At 45.5% G+C, this 8,400-nt stretch overlaps 2 non-coding genes across 2 annotated transcripts; both read left to right on the top strand.

Annotated features, from left to right (window-relative positions):
* Nucleotides 1-1,243: 1,243 nt before the first annotated feature.
* On the top strand, nucleotides 1,244-1,316 carry Trnak-cuu (transfer RNA lysine (anticodon CUU)). Its single transcript has one exon. It is a non-coding gene; the product is annotated as a tRNA-Lys (tRNA).
* A 5,984-nt stretch (nucleotides 1,317-7,300) lies between these two features.
* Trnar-ucg (transfer RNA arginine (anticodon UCG)) lies at nucleotides 7,301-7,373 on the top strand. Its single transcript has one exon. It is a non-coding gene; the product is annotated as a tRNA-Arg (tRNA).
* Nucleotides 7,374-8,400: the final 1,027 nt, after the last annotated feature.

Below are 8,400 nucleotides of genomic sequence, written 5' to 3'. Positions count from 1 at the left end.
AGATAAGAAGCCAAATAACGTCGAAGACAAATACAATTTTTACGACTGGAAGGTAATCTGGGTGAACATCCATTGTCCACACTAGCCGTCAACAATGCATGCCACTTGGTATTTCGCAGTTAACAGAAAATTGGCCACTAACTCCAAACTACATAACATACACCTCGCAGAATCACCTTTATGCATCACGTGTAATTTAATAGATACTGATGAACACAGATTTGTGTGCGACAAAGTAAAAGATATATGGGCATATATTACGAACAAGTTGGCGCTCATCAGCAGAACATCTCCCAGATATATAACGCCTGCTGCCATTCTAACGCCGGATGATACTCCGTACCCACGGACGAGAAGGAACGCACTAAACTGGGTAAAATCCGCTACAGTACACTACTTATTTACAAAAGAAGAAAAGAGTAAAGAAGACTTCTGGGTCTATCTTACAACTCAGCACCATCTGCTAATGAAAACACAAAACTACAAGGATCACTTCGCCAACTACCTGCTCAAAACTGTGACGTAAAATAAAGAAACTAACAGGTCAACTGATTGAATTTCATGTTACAGAACGTTCAGCAGATATTCACTGCAAAAAGGCGGACCATCTATAAGGCGAATAATATATCATGTTGACCGACTCCCAAGTTACAACCATATTGAAGGATTCGATTGGCAAGATTTTCAAGCTTCATCTCGTAAGCAGAAGAAAAATAATATTAATAATAAAAATGGATAAGGCGGCGGTCTTCGGATCCAAAGATTGCAGGTTCAAATCCTGTCACGGTCGTTTTTTTCCAGTTCTGAAAAAGAAACATACCGTTTTAGTGTAGCAATTGTGCTGTACAAAAACCGTCTGAATGTTGCTGTTGACCATTTACTGCTTGGAGATGCTCTTGAGCTTGAAACACACACAACAAGACCGGTGTTAACTAACGAAATGGTCGGCAGAGTTCCGTCGCCGCGAGTTTTGACTGGCACTTGCACATCTAAAACAACGTCGGAAAGTAACTCGTTCGGCTTATGAGCCACATCAAGTATGTGTGTTAATTTTGACGCCACTAGCTCTGCAGGTTTTCATTCAATTCCTTTACCTCTCAGAAATGATTATGAAATAAAAGTGAAGTACGTGACGAGTGTGACGTTAGGAAAACATTAGGCAACATGGAGAGATTCTGTATGGGACCACCCAACCCAAACGAGTACTGTGTGACGTGCTGCCCGGCACATATTTACCGAGGCAGCCCGGCTAGGTCAGTCGCTAGAGCATGAGACTCTTAATTTCAGGGTCGTGGGTTCGAGCCCCACACTGGGCGAAACGGAATTTTGTTCCGCTGCAGATGTAAATAACCGTTTTTCTGATGAACGTGATGTAATGGAAATAGCAACTTTAAACTTTGCCTAGGTCTCCGTCAGTCGCAAGGAAACTGTATTTGAAGGTGAAGGTGATTTTGTAGACATGTGAGAAAGACATTTTCTGAAATGCATTTGGTGTTGGTTAGAGAGTACATCGGTTACGTGTCAGATGTGTAGCCAAGCAGTAATGGTTCGCCAAAGCTGCAAATATAAGTCGGTGATATGAAGTGTTGTCAGCTGAAGACTGATGATCGAGACGACCGTAAGGACGAAGTACACAAAAGAACCGCTAGGCCGCGCCTCTTTAGCTCAGTGGAAGTCGCGCCTGTGACACCGTGCTGATCGGACGTGTAAAGTGCTCCACTCCGCCACGTGTTTACAAGTCGTGATAACAACTTAAGTTTTCTCTTTATCGTGAAGTGTTTTTATTTAGTGTATATTGTTCTTGAGTTTGATTTTCATTCTTGTGTTCTTCTAGCGGTTCCTTTGCTAGTTATCGTTTTGCAATGTCCAGGTTATTTCCTAGAAAGTGTACACTCTGATTTGAATTTGACAAGTCTACCCGTTCTGTGCAGCCTAGTTCCTTGGAAATACCAGATTGGGTTGTGGATGTCATTGGAATTACCTCTGATCAAGTGCACACGGCGTATTATGATACCGAGCAATATTGCTTCTTTGTAAAATTGCTGAATCCTGTATTACTGGAAAAGATTCTGACGAAACACGGAGGGAGAGCTGTTTTTCGACACCGGGACGAGTCTGTAAGTACTGTGCTCATTTCCAATGCCGATGTGGAGTATACCAATGTGCGTATCTTTAACCTACCCCTTGAAGTAGAAAATTGTTATCTGAAGGAAGTTCTGTCCAAATTCGGGGATATCAAGCAGATTCGTAACGAACGGTGGTCAAACCAGCACAGGTTACAATGTTACAGTGGCGTCCGATCAGTAGAAATGCATATAAAGCAGAATATACCCTCGCATGTTACCGTTTGTGACTATAGGGCTCATGTTACTTACAGTGGCCAAACTCCCACATGCCATATATGTAATGAGAGTGGTCACCTGCGTCATGACTGTCCCAGGCGAATGTTTGTGCTAAAAAATTCGCTACAGAAGCGTAAAAGTCTTACGTTGGCTGATGTAGTTTCGGATAACCCTATCGTAGAGGGTGAGGTCCCTAGTTCTGCCGTACCTTCGGAAGAGCTAAAAGAATTTCGCCCTGAAGAGTTTCCAGCTCTGGTTAGGAGAGACAATGGTGCTAAGCCACCCACGAAGGTCGATGCCACGACTAATAAGAGGCGTTGAACTTGTGACAGCCGTGACTCTGATGATAAAACCTTCAGTGCGCACGAGACCGCGGAATCTGTCGTACGGGGGATCGCTTCGGATACTAAAGTTATAACCGGTGCAGCGATTTTGGACGATTCTTCTACCGCAATTTCAAGCGTCGATACTTCCGTCGACGCCGTTCAGTTACCACAGGCTCATGTCTCAGAACTTCCGCAACAGCACACTCAGGAAGGTCAACAAGTAGATGTGGCTCACGTATCTACTGGAAGTACTCACATCGCGGCTCGCCGTGATGGTATACAAACAATGTCTCCGGGAGCGGACGGTACACAACACGTGGCAACTGCTCCGACCCTAGCCTCAGAACAACATGAATGTCAGCAACTCCGCGACGGTATACAAACACAGCAGCCTGGGACTGTCAGTGACAACAAACAACTTCGGGCAGCGAGTGTTGCCAAACAAGCTGATAGTGAAAGTGGTGGCTCAGCTGATCGCTCGCCAGCGGTTTCGGCGCATGCGCTCCCGGCGCAAGATGTGTCGGGAGAGACGATTGACATCACCCAAGACCCTCCCACACCTCCGACTGCAGCGGTGCTGCAGAGTGTCCGTCACAGGATCCGAGTACCACCCAATGTTAATGCTGTCCGGAAAAAGAGTAAAAACAAAGATGCAAGAGATCAACTCAGTGACGTTCCAGACAGGAATTCCGCGGCCGCTGCTCACATGGAATGGCATGGAGATGTGGGCAATTAACGGCAGTTGATCCCTCCTTCTCTCAGACGTCCTGTTATTATGTCACAGGCCTATACGATCACGACCCTCAATATTAATAAAATCAGATCAGAAGTGAAACTGCATGCATTAAAACAATATCTATATGAGCCCGGTACTGATATACCACTTTTGCAGGAGGTGTCGATGCCACAATTTACTCTTCCTGGGTTTGTCGGCATTGCAAATTTTTCCCTGGAAACGACCGTGGGCACCGCAGTCTTAATTAGAGAAGGGATTCCAGTTACTCAGATCGACAAATTGGAATCGGGTAGAAGGATCGGGATCACCGTTTTCGGCGTCACCATCATCAACTTGTACGCACCTTCTGGTAATACCTATAGAGCGGAAGGAGCTACTTTTTTTCTTTCGGAAAAATCCCCGACACATTATCATTGGTGGTGATTTTAATTGTGTCTTATCCAGGAAAGATCAGTCCCCAACTTTTAATTATTCGTCTGAATTAAAGCGCCTCGTGACCGACCTCAAACTTAAAGATGCGTGGGAAATTAGGTACCCCACATTGGTACGCTTCACTCACATCGTCGCAAATTCCTGTAGCAGAATCGACCGGATTTATGTTTCCGATGTTATCGAGAATGATTTATTAAAAGTAGAGACGATCCCCTCCAGTTTCTCCTATCACAGTGGTGTCATCGCGTGCTTGAAATTACTTCCCCAACCCACGCGATGGTATAAAGATCAATGGAACCTGAATGTGTCTTTGTTATCGGATGTTGAGCTGGAGGAGGGGGTGCGTCGTGCTTGGGAGCAGTGCTTGCGCGCTACTCACAAGTTTCGCAGCACTATAGAGTGGTGGACTCCGCAGGCAAAGCCGAAACTGCGAAAAGTTATCATGTCATTCGGAATTGAAAGGGCGGCGGAAATCAAAAAGACGATGGAATTTTATTACACAATCTTACGGGACCTGTACGATCGTGCAGACGCGACGGCCACCAGAATTGACAACATTCGGAAAATAAAGGCAAAATTAATCTGTCTGAAGAGGAGCCAACTGGACGGCCTTAAGATAAAATCTAAAGTGACGTCGGTCAGAGATGATGAAGCAGCGGCTCTGTACCACCTCGTCAAACATACAAGGAACAGGAGGCGGACTTTTATTGGCGCCCTGAAACTCGAGGATGGAACAACGGTTGACACACAACGAGAGATTGTCACAGCACTGCACGACTATTTTGTCAACACCTACGCATCAGTGACTCTACACGATGACTGCTATGATGGACTGTTTAGTGCCATTTCATCTACCGTAACTAGGGAAGACAATGACTCTATCTCGTTGGCCTTCAGTAATAAAGATGTTTTGGGGGTTGTCTGCAGTTCGCCGATTGGGAAATCGCCGGACCCTGATGGTTTACCAATTGAATTTTACAAGCAATATTGGCACATCATCGGGGACAAAATCGAGGGGTTCCACAAGGGATCCCTCTGTCTATGTTGCTTTTTGTACTTTTCCTTGAACCTCTGTTACAACAGTTGGAGACGAAACTCACTGGGATTACAATTTCTGGGGTAAAAAGTGTAATCGGAGCTTATGCCGACGATGTGGGTGTGGTGATTCGCGATGTCGATGATGTCACGGTATTAGAGGCTGAACTTCGGAAATACTGTCTGGTGTCAGGGGTGCAGTTAAATGAACACAAAAGCAAATTTCTGAACCTCTGTGGCCTCCAGCATTTGCGTGTTGATTATGCTAAACAAGTCAGAGAACACAAGGCTCTGGGGATCATGTTGACGGCGTCCTCTCTACAGATGATAGCGGCTAACTGGCGAGATGTAGCACGTAAAATAAATGGAGCCCTAATTGATAATTACCATCGCAGCCTCAACCAATTTGATCGCATTCAACTTATCAATGCCTGTATCTTATCAAAAGCCTACTACATGGCGCAGCTTCTGCCGCTCCCTGCTGTCATTGCTAGAAATATTATGTCGACGATAACAAATTTTATTTAGCGCGTGGAAATTTTTCGTGTATCTGCCAAAACTGCTACACTCCACCCCCTGAACGGAGGGATGGGCTTAGTCGACATCAAGAAAAAGGCAGCGGCTCTCTATGTCACAAGGACGGTCTCTATCCTTACCAACTGCCCTTCGGGCATTACGGCGCAATTATTCTATGCTGTCAGGCCGCAAAGTCTTGACCACCCGCTGAACATTCAGACCATCAGTTACAAGCTCAAATACATCCGCGACTATTTCCTTGCATGCAGCAACATCAGTCAAGAGCTTAAATTCTCGACATTTAGCAGCTACAGCAATATTGGCATACTGGCGACAACATGAAGGACCAAATCCAATTGTTACGAAGTGCAGTGGCATCAACTGGAATATAGTGTGGCGTAATGTCAGTTCCAGGATCCTTACTTCAGCCGCTCGAACTGCATGGTACAAAGCAATCAATGAAGTGATTAGTACAAGTGAGAGGCTACATAAAATCGGACTCAGTGATACAACTCTGTGCCATAGCCGTCAACTGGTGGATACCGTTATGCACCGTTATACCTGCGGAGAACGTGCACGAAATTGGGGTTGGCTGAGAGAAAAACTAGCCATTATTACGAGGACCACAACCACCAACATACCTTCAACTATGTTGTCTCGACCCGACGTGCGATTTTATCCGCCGTCGAAAAATAATGTAGTTATGTGGTTGCTGGGCACTTATTCCAGCTATGTTTTTAATAAACTTGGTGGTGACGATCACTTAGAATTCAAGCTGTTTATGGACATCGAATTCGCGAAAACCTGCGGATATCCTAATCATGGCAACATATTCGGCAATATGCTTAAATTAACATTTAATAGAATGGGTATAGGGTGAGACATGTGAGTGTAAGTGGGTGAGCCCGGGCCGCAGGACACCAGTGGTGCCGCGAAGAGGCCCCACTGCTTCTGTCACGCGTCCTGGTTCCCACCCCCGCCACTCGCATACTCCAGTACTCCGGAAAATGAGGACAATTCTCCTGTTAGCAACGGAGCTATTTTTTTTCTATACTTCTCCAGAAGCAATCAGAGACAAGCAAAGAAGAGTGTTTTAGTTGTTGATAAAAAAAAAAAAAAGCTCAGTTGGGAGAGCGTTAGGCTGAAGATCTAAAGGTCCCTAGTTCGAACCCGGGTATCGGCATGCGATCTTTTTGAAGCTGACGCCTATGGAATTGCTCTGCCTTTGTGACAGTGCAATTACCGCTGAGGATGTGAATTACTCCGCCCTGTAGCTGTTCTGATTGTCTAGTGCTTACAACAAGAGGGACATAGTACACACAGCCTGCAAAAAAATAAAAATAAAAAAAATAAAAGTGGCGGAGCGCTGGTCTAGTAAACCAGGGGTCGTGAGTTCGATCCTCACAGGAGGCAGACGAATTTTGGAAATCAGTTGTGCGTCGTGGCCGTATAGCAAACAGTATCTGGGACGACGAACAATTAGCGACAGGCGTTTTATTAAGAATTACTCTCAGATGTGATTAAGGCGAATAGCGCAGATAAAGAATTTGCCAAAGCGGTACAGCATAATGTGGGACGAGGCAGTCTGAATTATATTTTATAGATGTATTTTTCACATATCTCAGAGCCACTCGCGGTCGTCGTCGTCGGCGGCGGCGGCGCCGCCGCTTCTACAGAAGTATCAAATGACCATCGTAGCAAATGCGGCGAGGGACGCCCAGCCTTCGATTCCGAATACACAAAATGTGTGGTCTTGTTTCCCAGTCTATATTTGGTCGGTCTCGTAAGAGGTTGAATGTAACGAATGGGTGGGAAACAGCAAGGGGCAGCGGCTGTGTAGAACGAAAACACAATTCCTCAGGGGTGTGAGCGTTTCGAGATGAGTCGTATATAAGTTATACTTGGTCGTCAGTGACCGTGTGGCCTAATGGATAAGGCGTCGGACTTCGGATCCGAAGATTGGAGGTTCGAATCCTGTCACGGTCGTTTTTTCCAGTTCTGAAAAAGAAATATACTGTTTTAGTGTAGCAATTGTGCAGTACGAAAACGTCTGAATGTTGCTGTTGACCATTTCCTGCTTGGATATGTTCTTCAGCTTGAAACACACACAACAATACCGGTGTTAACTAGCAAAATGGTCGGCAGAGTGCCGTCGCCGCGAGTTTTGACTGGCACTTGCACATCTAAGACAACGTCGGAAAGTAACTCGTTCGGCTTATGAGTCACATCAAGTATGTGTGTTAATATTGACGCCACCAGCTCTGCAGGTTTTCATGCTATTCGTTTACCTCTCAGAAATGATTATGAAATAAAAGTGAAGTACGTGACGAGTGTGACGTTAGGAAAACATTAGGCAGCATGGAGAGATTCTGTATGGGACCACCCTACCCAAACGAGTACTGTGTGACGTGCTACCCGGCACATATTCACCTAGGCAGATAGTTCCACCGCGGCCGCGGCCATGAGCAGACGTGCGGTAGTGGTCGCTTCGCCTGAGCTTGGCGTCGCCCGCAGCTGTTGGTACTGTAAGTAGTACTTCAAGAAAGTGATGGAAGATGAGTTGAGACGTTACACGCTACGATTTGGATTTCCGTATGGATATGCTTGACCTCAGGTTCACGAACTCGTTGACTGGTTTTACGATCGTTTAGGACTGCGAGATGAAGAAGTTCTTGGCTTTTCATATGATTTTCTTGCGAACGCTGTGTATGTAAAATTTGTTAGTGACGATCCTTGCGTTCGTATTATGACCCTCATTGAGGGCACAGCGGATTTTGTAAATTCTAAAGGCGAAATATGCAAAGTGTCTGTTAGTCATGCTGGCCTAGGGCTACGAACCGTCCGGATATTTAATTTGCCTTTCGAAGTTAGCTTCGATAGAATTCGGCAAGCTTTGTCTCGCTACAGTAATGTCCTGCAAATTCATGCCGGGCAGTGGAGGGGTTACAGACATTTCAATTTAGATAATGGCTTTAGGAATGCGAAAATTGATTTGACGAAGCACATCCCGTCC

This window comes from Schistocerca gregaria, unplaced genomic scaffold, assembly GCF_023897955.1.
Source record: "Schistocerca gregaria isolate iqSchGreg1 unplaced genomic scaffold, iqSchGreg1.2 ptg000073l, whole genome shotgun sequence".
Classification (NCBI taxonomy): domain Eukaryota; kingdom Metazoa; phylum Arthropoda; class Insecta; order Orthoptera; family Acrididae; genus Schistocerca; species Schistocerca gregaria.
The sequence above is the reverse complement of the archived record's forward strand: the minus strand, read 5'-3'. Positions and strand labels throughout refer to the sequence as shown.